The following is a 19755-nucleotide window of genomic DNA, read 5'->3' as shown; positions in this document are numbered from 1 at the left end:
ACTGGAGGTTGGGGTTTGGTTTCAGGATGATTCAAGTGTATTACATTTATTGTGCACTTTAGTTCTATTATTACACTGTAATATTTAATGAAAATAATTATAAAACTCACCATAAGGTGGAATCAGTGGGACCTTTGAGCTTGTTTTCCTGAAACTAGATGGTCCCATCTGGGGGTGATGGGAGACAGTGACAGATGACATCAGGCATTAGATTCTCTTAAGGAGGGTGCAACCTAGGTCCCTTTCATGCACAGTTCACAATAGGGTTTGCATTCCTATGACAATCTAATGCTGTGGCTGATCTGACTTAGGTGGCAATGTGAGTGATGGGGAGGAGCTGTAAATACAGTCGAAGCTTCACTTGCTCACCCATTGTTCACTGCCTGCTGTGCGGCTCTGTTCCTAACAGGCCATGGATGGTATGAGTCTGTGGCCCTGGGACTGGGGAACCATGTCATAGAAGGTTCAGAAGTCTGATTGGTCAGACCGCTTGCTCTAAGACTGTAAGATATGTGGTTCCCAAGAGGTCAAACAGAGTGCTGTTCCCAAAAGGATACAAAAAAGATATTGGATAAGCAAGAATAACAAATGCCCACTGCAAGACTCTATATATTCAAAGCTGCCCCATGATAGGAATCACTTATGTTTTACTACGCCCTCCCCCAACTTTGGCCTAAACTGTTATTCTCAAGAGTCCTTGGCTGATTTCTAGTTCTAGGCACCTACTTATAAACATGTATACACTGATGTATACACAATCAGTACACACATTCAGATACACAGACACTGCTCATTTCTCTGCCCAGTGCTGTTCTAATTTCCCTAAATATCACTCATCTCTGCATGCATCACTCTCCAGGGGCAATCCCACACCACAGTCCTGGGTTCCAACCACCAGTTGGTCTGTAAAAAGTCGGTTGTGTAATCTTGAGCAAGTAACATATAACCTTTGTAAGTCTTGATATCTTCATGTGATCACAATCATCCCCACCTCATTGAGAGGATGAAACAAAGAATACACATAATACTCTAAGCCCAAGGCCTAAACTTACAGTATATGCTAGTCCGTACAGGTGGTAGGTCACTGAGTCCCCCTCCCCAATCCCCCTTCCTCTAGAGACTCCTAATTTCTGCAAACGATATGGCCTGAACAGTTCTTCTTTGAACTTCCATAACACTTAGAAGTGATGCAATGTTTATTGGCTCTGAGGCATAAACTATCTGCATTAGTTATTTGTCTTCCTAATAGATCAACTTCTGTGCCAGAGATTGGCCCCATTCCCACACTGTGATTCTAACCTCTTTTTGAAGGCTGAGCTTCATAGTAGATCTGGAGTAGGGTAGACCAGAGTCCAACACCCAGTTTTGCCGTTCATTAATGAGATCATAAGAAAGTTATTTAACTCATATAAACTTCAGTTTTCTCCCTGCAAAATACAATTGATGTCAAAAATAAAGAAGACAATGTATATATAGTGCTTTAGTATGGTTCCCGACACAGAGCAAGTACTTTAAATGACAGCCATAATTTTATATTACATGTATTTTTAACCTGCTTCCTTGCTACAATTCCCTACCTTAATCATCCTGAGAAATGGCCATAGAATGAGTTTAATTGACCTAAAATCCCACCTCTTCTGTGAATTATCGAATCAATCCCCTGACATGTTTGCAAATATCATTTGTCTACATGGTTACATCAGAGCAGAAGGTACACTCAGATTTTTGACTAAGGAAATTTTGCCAGCCAAGTTCAGAGCCAGAATAATGACAGAAAACTGAGAAGAAATGAGTTCCTATTATGAACTGAAAATGCACTAGAGACTACTTTTATTGTCTCATTGGGTCTTTCAATAATCCTGAATAACAAACCACCCATAATACATAGTGGCTTAAAACAATAATCATGTAATATTTTCACTATTCAGTGGGTTGGCTGCATAGTTTCTCTGGCGGTTTTATTTGGGTTCATTCATACAACTGCATTCAACTAGATGAGCAGGTGTGCTGTGATGTCCAAAGCAGCCACAATCATAAGTCTGGAAGTGGCCGCTGCCTATTAGTTAGACCACCTTCATTCTACTGTAAGGCATCTCTCATGTGAGCCAAATCATCTTCCGTGCAGCATAGTAGTCTCAGGGCAGAGCTCCAACAGACGGGTTCCAACAGGGCGAGCACCAATGGGCTAGTGATAACAAGCCTCAGCTTGCATGGTTTATTCCAACGGAGAGTAATGTTCCACTGGCCAAAGGAGGTCACATAATCAAGCCCAAGGCTAATCTTGATATGCACTTAGCCTCTACCATTGATTAAAGGTGTGGCAAAGAACCTTTGGTCATTTTAAATCTATTACAGAGAGTTTAAACAACGTAACCAAAATGACAACCAAGTGACAGAGTTTAGAATCAAATTCAGGTTTGAATGTCTGTGTATTTCTTTCACTACACTGATATACAGTATCAGAATAGATGAAGAATGGCAATTTGCATAATCACTTAGATGGGTGTTTTATTTCTTGTAACACATATTAGGTCCCTAATATCATTCCTAGCTCTGAGGATAGAGCAGTGTACAAGACAACCAAAGACCCTGCCTTTTGTAGGATAAGAACATGTTGTAATGTAAGATTAATGGGATGACAGTAACCGAAGAAGGGAAGACTTTAGATTGATTGGTTAGGAAAGGCCTCTCTGGGGAAGCCTGAAAGAAGTGTGGAAAAAAGAAGGAAGGCAGCTATGGGAGAACTGTTTTTAAGCCAGTGTCTAGCAATTGCAAAATCCCCAAGACAAGAAAGCGTGGTGTCCAAGGGACACAAATTTAACCAGCATGGCTAGAACAGAGAGGGCAAGAATTCCGAAAAGTAGAAAGAGACTAGACCTTATGGGATCTTGCAGGCACAGAAAGGTGCTTGGATGTTATTCTAATTGAAATGGGAAGTAACTGGAGCATCCTAAACAGGGTATTAATCTAGTTTACCTTTGACCTGGGTAACACTTGCTAAGGCACTATAGCTCTAGCTACTAGGTAATATGTAGATTACGAGGCAGGAGAGGAGAAGCAAACTCAGTTGGAAGGTTAAGTGCTGACTGTGGCAGTGGGCATAGAGACAGAGGATATTCTGTGGCACACTTTGACATAAAGGTTTATGAAACTTCATGATGGATTTCTTATGGGATGCTGACCAGTAAGGATTGAATACCAGAAAGAGATTTAAGAATGTCAGCAAATGCCACTCACCGGGGTCACAAATAATCAACAAAGGGCGAGCTTACCTAATTATAAAACAAAATGTCTTTTGTTTTACCTTGTTTTCAAATAACATGAATGAGAGTCTTTTTAGATTCTTTTCAAATTCATACAGGTACGTTAGGTGGAAAGGACAAAATGCTTTAGTGATGTGCAAAGGGAGAAACAGGAATTCAGAAATGCATACTTCCTGGTTGCTGAGAATGTTTTATATCCCAATCACCTTCTCTTATTAGAACATGAGCGTTCACCTATAAACCAAAAGGCAGTCAAATCTAATACTCAGAAAAGAGGAGATGATCATCACCTGGGTTGTATTCCATTGTCCATACGGACACTTAGTCAATGATACATCCCAATACAGTGCAATAATCATGGCAAAAGTAATATTTCTCAATAAAATTGAAACACATTGCCTCTCCCTAATCTACTTCCCAATCCCCATGGCTCCTCTAACCTCTATTCAGCCCTTTTCCAATTCATAAAATCTAAAATTGCTCATGGCACATATATAAGTGGAGCAAACATCCAATTTTTACATATACCTGTTAGCTTCAAAATACCTATCAACCCGTATGATTCAGGAGGCAGCTACACTATGTCAAGGCAAAAGACCTAGATCCCCATCTTGTCTAATAAATTACATCTTGAGACTTAGTTCTCTGTTGTCTGCATATTTTTCCTGCATAAATCTTCCCCAAACAATAAATCATCTTTCTGCCTAACCCATCATGTATGGGCTCATTACTTCACACATCATAATTATAATCAACGAACAAAACTCAAGAAAAAAAATCTGAACAATGGAATGGTACTTTTTTTCTTAACATCAGTGCAACTTTACATGATCAAAGCCTGTAATAAGATAGATGGGTGCTTTGGATAATTTCATTGTAGGTCTTTCTACATTTTGCAGAAATTCTTAACAGGTCCAACTACCTAAGGAAAAAATAGCTCCTTTTGCCTTTAAGACTTCTAACTCTGATTTTTTTAAGTGCACAGATAACTTTAATACCTAAATTGAAAAATGAGAAGAATATCCGTAGGGAAAAAGGAGCTCATTGCTGCCTCCCTGAAGTTCATCAAATGTTGTCATATATTTCTCTAACATTTTTGACTTGGTTAAGTGCAAATTTAGGTGAACACACTCTTTTCCCAGGGTTCATGGCAACAGGAATATAATATGTATTTTCTGATTAATGAGTACAGCTCTACTGTCTGAGTGATCTTAGGCAAAAGGAACTTCCTAGAGGCAGAGGACAGAACCAATGACCTCTCATTTCCATTATTCCATGACTTGGTTGTCCCTAACTTTTTGAACTCTCTCTTCAAATTCCTTCTCAGGTATATTTGTGGGATATAAAGCCCCCAAATCCCCATTTGCAGAATTTAAATCATAAATGAGAGTATACATTAATTTCTGCTAAAACTATGGAAAAAAACTTAAGTTGGTTATTAATAGGTGAAAGGTTAAAAAAAAGCTCACCTTTAGTCTCATCAATCAAGTTATTAGATCAATTGGGAAACCAGTGAATTATAATTCATGCAATTAATGAAACACTGCCATACATATAAGTCCGAATCTTTATTTTAATGTGTGATTTTTTTCCAGCAATGTATAATTCATTGATAATAGACAAGATTCCCTTGTCCATTTCACTTTTTATTTCATGGTTATTATTGATGCCATTTCATATGGCTTGTGGTTATCAAGGACAAATTGGAATTGACTCCTAGGTCATGAGAAACCCAGTCTTGGCTAGGAAGCTTATAAAACGCTGACCCCACAGAATAAGGCTGCCCCTGAGAAGATTGTATTTGCAAACCATGAACATCCCATTTTACATTATAAAATATTTCTCTGAATCTTTCTCTCCTACTAGCTATGTTTCCGTGAGTGTGAAGCTTAACCATTCTTTACCTCAGTTTTTCCATCTACTGAATTTGGGGCTTTTAGTTAGGATTCAATGAGTTAACACTTGCAAAATGCTTAGGATGGTATTTGGTAAGTGTTAGAGTATTTGTTGTGTTGTGGCTATTGTAGTCATATTTCTTCATTTAGAAAACTTACATTTGTTCTTCCTAACTTAACTGTTTAAGCCCTTCTCTGAGATGGCTTCTTCACCTTCATAGGCAAAGTTAGTCATCTCTTCTTTTCTAGTTCCACATTTCTTTGACTCTTAAGAAATGTGATTATAACGTTTGTTCTTACATCTGTCTCCCACACTAATCTCTGTCTGCCACTTTAGTTGGTGTTTTTCCAGAGCAGACACAGTGTCTTCTGTGTTTCCACACCAGGTACCAGCATATCTCCTTGCATACGTAAATGAAGAAATGAATCTGCTTCTGGCAAGTGTATTGGTTAGTAATTGAGGCTGCTTCTAGAAATAAATATAAACATAATAAATCATTTTGCTTAGTCTTCACATTTTCAAAAGTTTCATTTGAATTAAAACATCACCATTTTGCAAGAATAAAGGAATCAAGTCAATGATCAAGGGCTACTGTACCAGAAAAAATAGCTATAACTGGATAGTATGTACCTCCTGATGGAGAAACCAACACTACCTCTAACATAGTCCTTTCTCCCTAAAAAAGAAGTGACCCTGAATTAGATTAAGCCCTTTCACCTGTTGATTGACGTATAGAAAATACAGGGAACAGAGGAACATGTCATCAAACACGATGATGATGAAGTTAGTAAATTCCAGACTGTGACAAACTCTGCAGGGCAAACTGCAAAATAAATGATCAAATAAATTTCAGGTGAATAAAAAGAAAAAAGGAAAGCTGTAAACTGAAAGGGACTTAAGAGACATGTCACCCAATTGCAATATGTGAAATGTACTTGGATCATGATTTAAACAGGATCCGAATCCTAAAATTCTAAAATAAATTAAATACTGCCTGAAGATTTGATAGTATTTCAGTTTGGTCTACGTAGGGCTTAAAACGTTTTTGAATAAGTTGCCAATATTCAGAACTCATAAGATTTCATGTAAAAATCTATATTTGGGGCTTTCCTTAAAAAAAAAAAATAGAAGATCTGGCAACACTGGGCTCATGTTTCTAGCAAGTCTTTAGAAACTGAAGTTCTGAAGCAGGAGAGGGATTTGCTGAAGGTAACATTTTAAGGAGTGGCATAGAGACTGCATTTAAGGGAAAAAATACTAAAATCAGAAATGCTTTCAAAATCTGGTCTGATAATGAGGTCCCGGCCAACTCAGAGGCAGACAGAGTGCAAAGAAAGGAGGAAACATCCATGCACAGACATGTCAACAGGACTTGGGGACAGAATGGACTTGAGAAGTGAAGGGAGGAATGAATCATAATTAGCTCTAGGTCATATAACCTCCAAGACTAGAAGAATGAGGATTTGGGAGAAGGACCTTTGCCACACTGAGATTCTTAGAAACCAGGAAGGATGTCAAATTTGTCTTGGCATCTTCTGAGATATGGTGACACAAGAAGTCAATATACACAATTACTTAAACCAAGTAACAGTGCAGTTTCCACTTGGACATCTTTTAGACATCGAGAAATATAGCAACAAGATTTATGTAAGAGGCAGGCAATGTAGATATTGGAGAACTGGTTAGCCCTCTGATGACTGCTTCAAAAGATACAAGACCAAGGGATAATCAGCCCTCCAATCAAGAATGGTATTAAGATCAGAGGAAGGACTATCCATGAATAGTGTATGCACATGGCCAGTGTGCATCTGAGGAAGGCAAAGCAAAGGAATGTTTGTGTGTCCAGAGAAATTTCTGGAGGGAATCACCTCTTCTTGAACCATCTCATGAAGGAATTGTAGACACAGAACAAGAAAGTGGGATCAATAAGACAAAGTTTACACTGACTCAACCAATATTTAATGAGTGTCTACTAAGTGAACAACATAGACAACATACCTCTCCACTTGCTGTATTTTTCTTCACAACACTTATCAATGGCAGACATCATATTCTATGTTACATATGCACTTACTTGCCTGGTTTTTACCTCTCTCCACCAGTAGAATGCAAGCTCCATGAGCACCAGGACTTCTTCAATTAATCAGCATATCCCCAAGGCTTTGAACAGTCCCTGAAACATAGCTGAGTTCTCAAGCAATATTACTTGGAAGTGTCCATCCTCATGGAATCACAGCCAAAGTGAGGGCAGAAAACTGAGCTGGCCACTACATACAGTGTGAGCCGAGAGGAAAATTCGCAAGATTGGGAAAGCACTCAGGTTTCCCTGAAGCATCACTGGAAGAGACACTGTTGTTCAATCTGCAGACACTCTACCTCATGGAAAAAGAAACCCAGAGAGTTCATTCTCTTTGCATATTTATTAACTAGCGGGTACTGAAAGACATACAGTCCAAAGCTACAGGGATGACAAAATCACACCGGTTATTGGCTTCTATATCCACACCTTATAGAAATTAAAAATTGTGTGTGATTTTCTCACCAAATTGGTTGGTTTCTCGTAGCATTTAAATGGGGGTGGGGAGACACAAGCTGGAAATGAGTGTGTCCGTGTCATTTCATGAGACACACAAAATCAGCTTAACTTTGGTGGAATTAATTTAAAGCACTGGATGAGGGTGCGTGTGTGTGTGTGTGTGTGTGTGTGTGTGTGTGTGTGCGCCATTAGCTTGCATTTTCAGCCTTGTGAGAGAAATCAGGGAACACTCATCTTGCACTACCCAGGGGGTTGGGAGACAGACGCTTCCCCTCTCACAGCGGCTAGCCAGTCTGAATATCAGGGTAAACACCACCGCCCATCTTATCGAAATGCTTCCGTTGCAAAGCAGCAAGAACTCGTCAGATACAGATGGTGATGCTGACTTCTCAATAGGGGGAAAAAAGGACCTAAATTAGACTTCTATAAAAAGAATATTGCATATTTATTTCCACAATAACATCCAGGAAAAACGTTAGTCAAGGAGCAAGCAATTGGGTGAATAAATAAGCTTGTCTTTGTTCTCATCAATTAAGTTATTACATCAGTTGGAAAACCAGTGAATTATAATACAGATGTTTAATGAAACACTGCTGAGCCTATAAGTCAAACTCCTATTTTGTGGTGTGATTTTGGCTGCATAGTTTTGTGTGTGTTAAACCGTATTTATTAGCTGATACCCATTATTATTTTGAGCAAGGTATAATTCAGTTGTCAGGCTCCATCGCAGGCAAGGAGATTTAATCAGTAAGAGGCACTTTGCTACTGAGTATAAAACAATGTGGGTTTCATGAAGCAATCACGGCAGTGTGAAAAAATGGGATTAATTAGTATTGTACAAGAACAGGCAGCATGCTCATTAAAACCTTGTGAGGTGGCTCTTGATAAACTGCCACTTGATAGGACCGCATTAATGTGACAAGGCAAAGACTTCATTTCCAAATCCTTTCTGATTGTATCTCGCTTTTAAGTTACCTGAAATGACCTGCGTTGGTGTTTGGAATACAAAGATCAAAATGACTGCCAGGGATCCTGGAGTCACCTGGACCCAGGAAGCCAAGCATAGATGGGGAAGCTTCAAAGACAACTTTTTTTGAACTCGCAGTCAAACATGAATCAATAACTGCAAATGAGGCAGCGCCGGGGGTGGTGGATTTGCATTTGCACTCGGCAGGTTGGGCAGAAACTAATTTGACAATTGGCAACCCACCTTAACGAAGGCCACATACAAATCCTCGGTCTGTTTGTTTACCCAGAGGTGAGGTTGGTTGGAAATGTACATGGCCCGAGGAAGCGATCCGGGGCTCCAGAGAGATATGGGGGATCTGGGAGGGGACCGGGAAGGCAGGAACTCAGAGGGCTGGTCTTTCACATTCCTCTCTCTTAGCGCTGGTGATAATTACAGCCATGCGTTGCTTAACAACGGGGGTAGGTTCTGAGAAATGCGTTATTAGGTGATTTTATCATTGGTTAGTATCAGACTGCACTGACATAAACCTAGATGGCATACCTAGGCTATATGGGTTAGCCTCCTGCTCCTTGGCTACAAACTTGTGCAGTGCATGACTGTACTGAGTTCCACAGGCAAATGTAACACAATGGCTGGTATTTGTGTATCTAAACATGCCTAAACGTAGAAATATTGTATATGCAATCCCTTGTAGACCAAAAAGTCATTATGCAGCTCATGACGGTATTTGGATTTCCAGAATGCCTCTCTTGCTTCTTGAAATGTAGAGTCATTAATTATTTTGAGTTGTTTCCACAGTAAAAGCATCTGCACATGAAAAAAGCCCTGTGACAACAATCTGCTTTGGGTGAGGAATATTTTTGATGTGCCTTGGACTCACTTTTCTCTTTGTGCATTCGATTTTATTTTCTTTCAGACATGGAATGATTTGGGTTGAATGTTCATGCTATAGTCATTTGGGGAGGGGGTGTGCTCTCAATTTAATGTCCATAGAAATGCATTCTGAGCAGTTCACCAAATCCATACTTTCCTCAAAGGATCTTCTCTTGCCTCTATCCCTTCAGCTTCTCACTTCCTTGGCGGCTTTAGTTAACATAGCATGTAAGTCAATTGTACATAGCACGACTATTTATTGAGGGTATATCCAGGACTAGGAAATGCTGCTCAGAAACCTCAAAATCCCTGCACCCACCCACCCCCAATCATTTTACTAGAAGAAATTAAGCTTGTTACATCTCACTAGTATACTAAATTAATGCTTTCTACCATGAAGCTCAAGTCCCAGCTCGCAATTATGGGTTGTTTGCAATTGAACTTGGGTAATTCCACTGCAATCTGCAGATTCAAGACACTGGGCAGAAGTCAGGCTACCTGAGCAGGCTAGACGGGATTAAATACACCGCTTTAGCAAGTGATGTGTTGCAATATTATTAATTTAAACCCTAACATCTCATTGTTGTGATATGAGCTGCATGATGTAATGCAATGTGACAGCCATTGAATTAATAGAAAATGGAATTCATCTCTCAAAATTTCACACAAAGTAAAGGCACAGAGACAGACAAAAATAAAGGGAGAAAGACAGACAGAGAAATACCTTGAATACTTTTTCTGTATTCGATTGGGTCTGTCTCTATCTGGTAGCATTTGGAGTATTTTGTAGCATCAGGCCATTTGCAGAGAGACCCTTACCATCTTATTTATTCCTCTATAATGCAAAGGAGTGAATATGTTCCTATTTTGTTTCTTTTATTTTAGCCAGTGAATTGCATAGAGGTAATACGCTGTAAGCGGATGTTCAAGCATTACCATTTATGCATGACACAGTAATAGGAAATTTTCTGCCCCTGTTAGCTTGATGAGAACCTTCTGCAAAGACCCTACAACTCCTTCAGGTAGTAGCCACCTACTTGATTTATAATCTTGCAGTGGCAGAAAAGGTTAGCTGGGTAATTTAAATCACTAGATTTCACTAATGAACTAAGGCCAGGGAGAAAGCACTTTATGTTGTAAAGGCTCCATTTCACCTTCCTTATGCCCCACATACTTTATCTCCAAATTTTTACATTATTTATATAAAAAGGGAATTGGCTCTCTCACGGGAAAATGAGTGAGCAAAGCATCTCTGCTGATGGGGTATCTTCTACAATTCACTGCAAGTCAGATACCCTCTCCCAGGGCAATAAAAATAAAGTCACCAGATTTAGTGACTCAAAATACAGAGTTCCCAGTTAAATTTGAATATCCGAAAAACAGTAAAGAATGCAATATTGGAGATATTCATATTGAAAGTTATTTGTTGCTTATGTAAAATTTAAATTTAACTGGGCTTCCTGCATTTTATCTGGAGTCCTAAACTAAAAAGAAGGTAGAAAGGAGCCCTACTTAGCCCAGTGAGGACATTACATGAAATTGCAGAAGTGAATGTTCTGCAAAGCTTGGGAAACCGACTGTCCAAAGAAGCCTTCTGGCATCTTTTCCTCTCAGTGGAGAATTTTAATTCAGCAGATTACCAAAGGCTTCACTAAGCTTTGAAATAAACTGTTGCTCACTTTTTTCCAACATGGATAAGGAAGTTTGTTTGGTTGTTTGTTTTCTGTCACCCAGGCTGAAGTGCAGTGACACAATCTCAGCTCGCTGCAACGTCCTCCTCCCAGGTTCAAGCGATTCTCCTGCCTCAGCCTCCCGAGTAGCTGGGACTATAGGCATGTGCCACCACGCCCAGCTAATTTTTGTGTTTTTAGTAGAAACAGAGTTTCACCATAGTGGCCAGGCTGGTCTCGAACTCCTGACCTTGTGATCCACCCTCCGCAGCCTCCCACAGTGCTGGGATTACAGGCATGAGCCACCACACTCAGCTGAAACTTTGTATAAAGAAAATATACGGTGGCTCTGAAACCTGAGAAATCCTAGAGCCTTCCACCATCACCACTCAAATATCAAATATCTCCACCTGTCTCCATAAACTTCAGTTCCAAACACATCGATTTAACATGTACCCCAAAGAACTGAAACAGAGACACAGACAAATCCATACAGATGCGTGTCTATGGAAGCACCACTCACAATAACCAAAAGCATTGTAGAAGCAAACCAAAGGGCCACCCACTGATGAATGAATAATCAAACTGTTGTCTATACCTACAACGAAATATTATTCAGCCATAAAAAGGAATAAAGTACTAATCCATGCTGCAATGTGGATGAAGCTAGAAAACTATGCTAAGTGGAATAAACCAGACATGAAAGGTCACATATTCTATGATTCATTTTACATGAAACATACAGAATAGGTAAATCTGTAGAAACATAAAGCACCTTAGGGGATTTCAGGAGCCTGGAAAGGTAGGGCGTGAAGGGTGGTTGGAAGAGTGACTGCTAATGGATACAGGTGTCCTTTCTGGGCGATGAAAATGTTTTGGAACTAAGTAGAGGTGGTGGCTGTGTGGCATTGTGCTAAATGTGTTAAATGACACTGAATTTTCACTTTAAAATGATAAATTTTATGTAAATGTCATCTCAACAAAATAAATAAATAAATAAATAACAAGTCATCTGTCTTAATGAGAAAATGAGATTTGCTAGTCCGCTTTTAGAATCATTTTGAATTCTTTACCAGCTGTGAAAAGAACTTCTCATTTTCCATAAAGCTTATTAACTAAAAGACATTTCCATATAAGGTATTAACTAATATGAATTGAGCAGATATTAAAGAGTCACAAGTAGCCTTGCAGACCCTTCATGCAAATTATTAGAAAATGGTGCCCCACTGGGGGCCACTTGATGAGCCGAGGCTTTGAGGTTCATGTGTAGTCTTTGTTGTATATTCTTCTTTGCTTTTTTAAAGAATAAGCTTCTAAAATGTAAAAAATCACTCTTCACTCACAGTCCACAGAGAAAACATTCCACAGGGTCTAACTGGCTCACAGATAGCAATTTGCCAACTTCTTCTCTGTATCTTGATTCGGTGCTGGTTACATGGATGTATATATTTGTCAAAACTCATTGATCAACACATTTAAGACCTATGCTTTATACTATATGTATTCTCAATAAAATATAGAACAGTGCCTGACAGTTGAGTTAATGCTCAAATGAATGTTAGCTAATGTTATTTCAGCTTCATATAAATGACACACTTTATTTTCAATTATAGAAAGTATTATTCTTCTGCATTATAAAACAAATTCAAGCTATGTTTATGTGTGTGTACATATATATATATATATATGTGTGAGATATGTATGTCCACACACATATAAATATGAGTGACAGAGAGAGAGATTGAGGGAGAGAGACTCGCTCTGTCACCCCTACCCAGGCTGGAATGCAGTGTCACGATCTCGGTTTACTACGACCCTTGCCTCCTGAGAAGCTAGGACCACAGGTGTGCACTGCCAAGCCGAGGTAATTTTTTGTATTTTGAGTAGAGATGGGGGTTCCACCATGTTTTCTAGGCTGGTCTCAAACTCCTGAGTCCAAGCCATCCACCCACCTCGGCCTCCCAAATACTGGGATTACAGGCCTGAGCTACTGTGTCCGGCCTCTAGCAATATCTTTTAAGATCTCCATTGTGATTCCTTCAACACCCTACTATTGCCCATACACACACTTCCGTTCCCTTCTCACAAAGAGAATTTGATTTATTAGGGCAGTAACTTAAACCTGGGGGCACTCCAACACAGAAAAAATATTTTCAGACCTCAAAGGGTCCTTGAACCCTAGTCAGAGAAACAAGCATCTGTGATGGACCAGTCTGTTCCTCCTACCTGGTGCCTCAGTAAGAACTCACCATAAGGCTACAAGGCTATCTTGCCTTTGATTAGCATGCTGCGTGCCTCTTTTCCCAGTGAGAGCTCTTACTAGTGTCAGCATTGAGAGGAAGATGTTTTTGAAGAACGAGAATGTATTGCTTTTAGGATCTAGCCAGATAACCACTTGAAACATTTCCAAACGCTAAGACACTATTTTCGAGAATATTTTCTGTGCATTCATATTTACTTATGTACATATTGGCATCACTTTTCATTCCTGCTGAAGAATATTTCCTGTGGAACCAGCATTTCAAAACTGCTGAGCAAAACCACATTAGAAAGTGTCATGAAGAAAAACTCCATGTGGAGTGGAAAAGTTCTCATCTGTTTCCAACAATGGAAGCCCTGGTATTGGTGGCAATAGGAAATGTGAAAGTATTTTGCTAATTGAAGCTTATGAGAACACTGAGGTGTGGCTGCCACAAACCAAATGATTGAACTTTTGCTTAAAGTTCCATCAGAACTTTGCAGTTGAGAGATTGCTGGGAATATACTGTTCCTAGCTAGGGCTTCTGATACGTACATTTCTTCTTTCCCTCTTTCTTTTTTTCTTTCTCTTTCTCTCTTTCTGTCTCTTTATTTTTCCGCCTCTCTTTCTTCCATATGCCATATAATTGGGATGGGGACCAAACTGCTTTATTAAGGGAGTAAATTTAATTATAGTGAACTATTTTTATCACTTTTCATGTCTATATGTATATGGTTGCCACACATTATTTGGAAAGGGGAGAAAGAACAAAGAGGTGCTGTCTACTGTCCTTAGGGAGCCCACAGTCCCGTTGGGCAGATAAGATGACATCCTCACACCCTCATTACAGCAGATATAATGCCTGGCCCTGAACCTTAGGTGCCCTGATGCATTTAATCATCATGATACCTTTGGAAAATACATACTATTTTTATATGCATTTCACAGATGCAACAACTGAAGCTAGTCAAGTAACCTGACCAAGATTTGACCCAAACAATAAAAAACAGTAATGGAGCTAGCTTTAACACACAGTTCCACCTGATTCTAAATTCTATGTTCTTAAACCATATCCCTTTACTGAGTTCTTGAACATAACTGAAAACATAAGTAACTATGGGCCACAGAGTAGCTAAAATTCCAGAAAAGAATCCAAGATGACTAAGGACTAGAATGGAAAAACAATAAATTAAGTAAGACTTTAGCTGCACCCAAAAATAGGAGTAATGTCTGAGTATGCAATGCTAGGAGAGAACGGTATTTCATAAGAAGATCCCAACTTATCTGGGATGGATTCCTAGAACTGTCAATAAAAGAAATTAAATTCTCACAAGGGGACTTCAGTCCAATTAAAACAGCTTCAATTCATTTGCTGACAAGCATTATCTTTTTACAGATACCCTGATCTGTTAAAATTGATCAGGACATGAATATTGCAAAAAAAAAAAAAAAATCATTCTTCTTCACGGTTGGAACAGTGACAAGTCATAGAATTTTGGACAACTACTCACCTTAGAATACTGCAGGGAGCACTGCAATTTTGCCTGGTAAATGTGGTTGGGTATTGTGTCTCAAATACAAGTTGATGCACAGTTTATGTACATAGAGGTTGATGAAGAGAGAAAGGTGCAAAAGGAATGAAGAATTGCTAAACAATTCCAAAGGAGTATCCATCTAAACTGTCGTTTCTCTCTTCTACACTAGGTAATAGAGACTGAGTAACTTTCCTACACTGTCAAAAGGGATATTGTTGGCAAACTAGCTGAGTGCCTGGGAAATGCCCTGCCAGCCCCACACCTGGGAGGACCATCCTGTTGCTTCCCCTTGGCCAGAAGGATTCTGGAGAGCAGGAGGAGGAGCTCTCCTGGTGGCTTCTTGTGGCCTCTGTTACTATAGCAACCTTCTCCTTTGTTTCCCTGGATCCAGAGCTGTCGCCTCATTCAGTGACTGGCATTCAGGTGCGGCAGCTGTGTGACGGCAGGAAAATGAGGAAGCGGAAAAACAAACCTGCTTAAGCAAACACACGCACACACATATCCTGGCACTGAGAAGTCATGATTGGGATGAGTTTCCAGACCTCTTGCCATTTTCTCTTTAAGTCTCAGCATCACAGGTTTGCAATTGTTGTTGAATAATATGCTTGGAGAATTTTTGCTTTATTCTGGCTGTCATGTGGATGGTTACCTTTCACATGCTGTTCCGCTGCCTGCAATGCTTTGCTCTTCCTTACCCTGAGGAACAGTCACAACTCTAAGAGGCTTTCCCTGACTGCCACCTCCACCCTCTGCTCATGTTCTCTGTCTCTCTCTCAGCATCTGGTCTGTTCCTTCCCATCAGTGAGCACAATTTATGACTATTTTACTGACCGTCTTGTGTTCATCAGCTTTTGCTTCATCTTTGAAACTAGATTCCAAGGTCCATGAGAAGAGGAGCACTTACCACTTTTGCACAGTGATGTCAAACAAAATGTGCCATGCAAATGAAAAATGAATATGCATGAAATAAACAAATAACGTGATAGTTTTGAAAACGGAAGCTGGGGAGCTGGGATACTAAGTGCTATATCAGTTGCTTAGAGTCTCAGTTCTCTTAAATGAACAATAAAATGGGAATGTGTATCATTCTCAAATATATGCCAAAACAACAGTATCAAACAAACAAAAACCGAACTTCAAAACCTAAACAAAAGCTAATGTAAAAAGATCTGTTAATTCTACAGCAGTGGCATACCAGAAGGTAAATCTAGAGATAAACTTCATGGAAAGGCAAAGCATCCTTCCTTCCTACCTCTATAAATAGTTCTTGAAAGGGGAAACCATGAGCCATCAGACTTCTGTTAATTTGTCAGTGTTTATACTGATGACAAAAGCAGAATTAGTTTGAGGAGCTGAAGGCATATCTACCTTTTTTGAGAATCTAACAATTATTTTCTAACTTACTGACTAATGCCATCAAGGATCTACATTGTTCCTTCTTTGCAACATTTCAGGCTTAATGGTCTCAAATAGGTATGATTGGCCCGTTTTGAGCTTATGTCACAAGCCTAGCTGCAAGACAGCCAGGAAAATGAATACCTGGTCTTCACGGTTCAGATGTGGTATATGGGCTCTACCTTTCACCAACACTAATATTATGATATCATGGGAAATTCATTAAGCCTACAAAAGAGATTGAGACTATGATTTGTACCAAAATTAAGTACAAATGTCCACTATACATCTGGAAATGCACTAGGCTATGCAAGAACTGATGAGTCTCTTGAATTGAAACTGTTTAAGGAGAGGTTGGGTGATCCAAGGGGTTATATGAAACGTTTTTCTATAAAAGCCCGATGGTAAATATTTTATGTTTTGGGGTCTCTGTCACAACTACTCAGCTCTGCCATTGTAACATGCGAATAGACATAGAAAATGCATAAACAAATGAGCATAGCTATGTTCTAATAAAACTTTATTTACAAGCACAGGCAGCAAACTGGATTTCATCTGCAGGTGTAGTTTGCTGACTGTGGTTTAGAGCATGTGTTCTGGGATCTGGCTGCCTGGGCCTGACCTTAGTCACACTCATCACCAGTTATGTAATCTGGGGCAATTTCAATTAAATTTTCTTCTCAGTGTTCTCATCTGTGTTGTGTAGCTCTTAATAATGTAACTCACTTCACAAAGTTACTGTGAAAATTACATAATATCTGTACAATTAATGAAACTAAGCCTGATACATAGAAAGCACTAAAAAAATTCACAATATGCTGATATTCTAGAAGGAATTTAAGCATCGGATAGGATCATTATACACAAATTTACTTTGTCTCCTCATTATCCTTTCTTTGGAGGTAGCCCTCCTCTAATCAACAGATAGATCCTGCGAAATTTATATGGAGGGTGAGGTGGACCATGTCATCTCTTTGATTTAAAGATGGGTGACCCCAATCACATCAAACAGGGCTTCCTTCCTCTCTGGCCACAGTGAGTATTTTTTGGTCAGTACATGATCCAAGCTGAGTTATCCCTGAGACTTCTTTTTTTTTTTGAGACAAGGTCTCACTCTGTCGCCTAGGCTGGAGTACAGTGGCATGATCTCAGCTCACTGCAACCTCTGCCTCCTGGGCTCACACGATCCTACCACCTCAGATCCTACCACCTGAGTAGCTGGGACTACAGGTATGCATCACCAGGCCCGGCTATTTTTTAAATATTTTTTGTAGAGACAGAGTTTCACTGTGTTTCCGAGGCTGGCCTTGAACTCCTCAGCTCAAGCAACCTGCCCTCTTCAACCTCCCAAAGTGCTGGGATTATAGGCATATACCACCATGCCCAGCAATCCCTGAGACATTTGTCTGTCAAAAATGACTTTAATAAAAATAATATGAAAGGTCTAATCTGAGGAATCAGTAAAAACACGATAGATATAAAATAAATGTCACAGAACCTATAAAGCTGTGGTTCTCCACCAGGCATACCTGGGCTTTTTTGTTTATTTGTTTCAAGCACACATTTCATCTACACCAAATAAATCTAATAAATCAGTATTCAACAGAAGGGGATCCTGGCATATCTGTCTAATTGTAAAGCAGTTTATAGAGATACTAGGTTGCCGTGGGCAATTGAACTATGCTTTACATTTTATTTGGATCCCCTAAAAATGACTAAGTAGAATAAGATTATGGGGAATTCATTCAACTGCAACTTAAAAAGCCTTACTTACAGTAAAAAGATCTATACCATAGAGCTGTAGGATAGAGCTATATGTATATAATTTAACAGATTAAAATTAAGAGTTATCAGAAATAATCATATTAATCAGGATTCTTTTGGTTGCAAGTGACAGAAAACCCAAATAAAAAAATTTTAATTTAAAAGTGGATGCTTGATTGGTTCATGCAGTTGAGAAGTCCAGGGGTAGGGTTACCTTCATGTAAGGCTGCATCTAGAAGGTCAATATTATCCAAGCTGTCTCATTTCCTCTATTTTCAGTCCTGCTTGCCTTTGCTTGGATGTATTCTTCAGTGTTATGGGAGAGATGACCCCACACATCCCACCTTCTAGGGTCCACTATTAAAGCTCATCAACTCCAGTGGAGAGATTTCTTCTCTTCAATGTCTATTTGTTAATCCCAGAGAAGACCCTAAAAAGATGAACTGTTTAATAGTTCACGCCCAGACTAACAAGGTGACAAAGATAATGGGTCCTATTAGGAGAGGCCTATTTGGAGTCACAGTCCATAGAATGGAAGATCATAATTAAAATCCTCGCCAGAACACCTGGTATGAGGAAACAGAGATCAGCTCCTTCCATCCCAAGCCTGCAAAGGGGTGATAGGGAGATCAAAGCTAACGTATAACCACTACAATCATTCATAGGCTGAGTCCCACTGAAGACATATCTTCATTCTTCATTCCCTATAACCTGCCAATGACTCCCAAATGGATTAGATACTTACCAACAACAGAGAAATCTTATTACTGCTCAAGTGCAAATCAATGTGTACAGCACTGGCCTGGAGGGCTGTCAAGGAGAGCTCAGGTCTGCAAGAGCCTTCCTCAATTAGAAGTGAGTCTTAGTGGACAGAAAAATCTGAGCATTTCAGATGACTGGGGCTTTATAGTATAGAAAGTTTCTCTTTCCTTCTAGTGAATGTAGTCTTCTTGGTGGTAAACTAACTCCAAGAAAAGGGAGGTATCTGAGTAAATCTCATGTCAGTTTTGATAGAAGCCAATTCCAAACTGTTGAATGCAGCTAGTTTAGGAATCCAATAAACTTGCTGTAAAACATGCCAAATATGGTTTTTTAAATCAGCTCCCAAGTGGAAATAACACCATTAGTGCAAATAGCTGAGTTTCCATGAAGACTTTCAGCCAAAAAGTTTCACAAACAAAAATTCTACAAATTAATTCTGTTGGAATGATACCCCTTCAAATCACCCTCATCCACCACCACCACCACACATACACTGCAAGCCCAACTGAGAAAGCACATGGTAAGAATTCCAAATGCACCATGATTGGGAATAAAGGAATGTCTGAAACTCTGGGAAAAATTTTAATGTCTTGAAGTGTCAGGAAACAGGCCCACTCCATCAGATTGGCCACATCAAGCCCCACAAATGAAAGCGGGGACTGGCTAACAGGCTGTGAAGACAATGAATGGAGCTGCAGAAAGTGACTATGTCCTCTGGGATTCAAATCCCCTATAGTGCAGAGCAGCCTTTTATTGTCCCATGGAGTAGAGATTCAGATGATAGAAAACTCAGTTCCCGGGCCCATAATATTTGCATTATTTTTTTTTTATCAAACAGAGATATATTGTGAA

This window comes from Cebus imitator, unplaced genomic scaffold (genome assembly GCF_001604975.1).
Source record: "Cebus imitator isolate Cc_AM_T3 unplaced genomic scaffold, Cebus_imitator-1.0 Scaffold224, whole genome shotgun sequence".
Classification (NCBI taxonomy): domain Eukaryota; kingdom Metazoa; phylum Chordata; class Mammalia; order Primates; family Cebidae; genus Cebus; species Cebus imitator.
The sequence above is the reverse complement of the archived record's forward strand: the minus strand, read 5'-3'. Positions refer to the sequence as shown.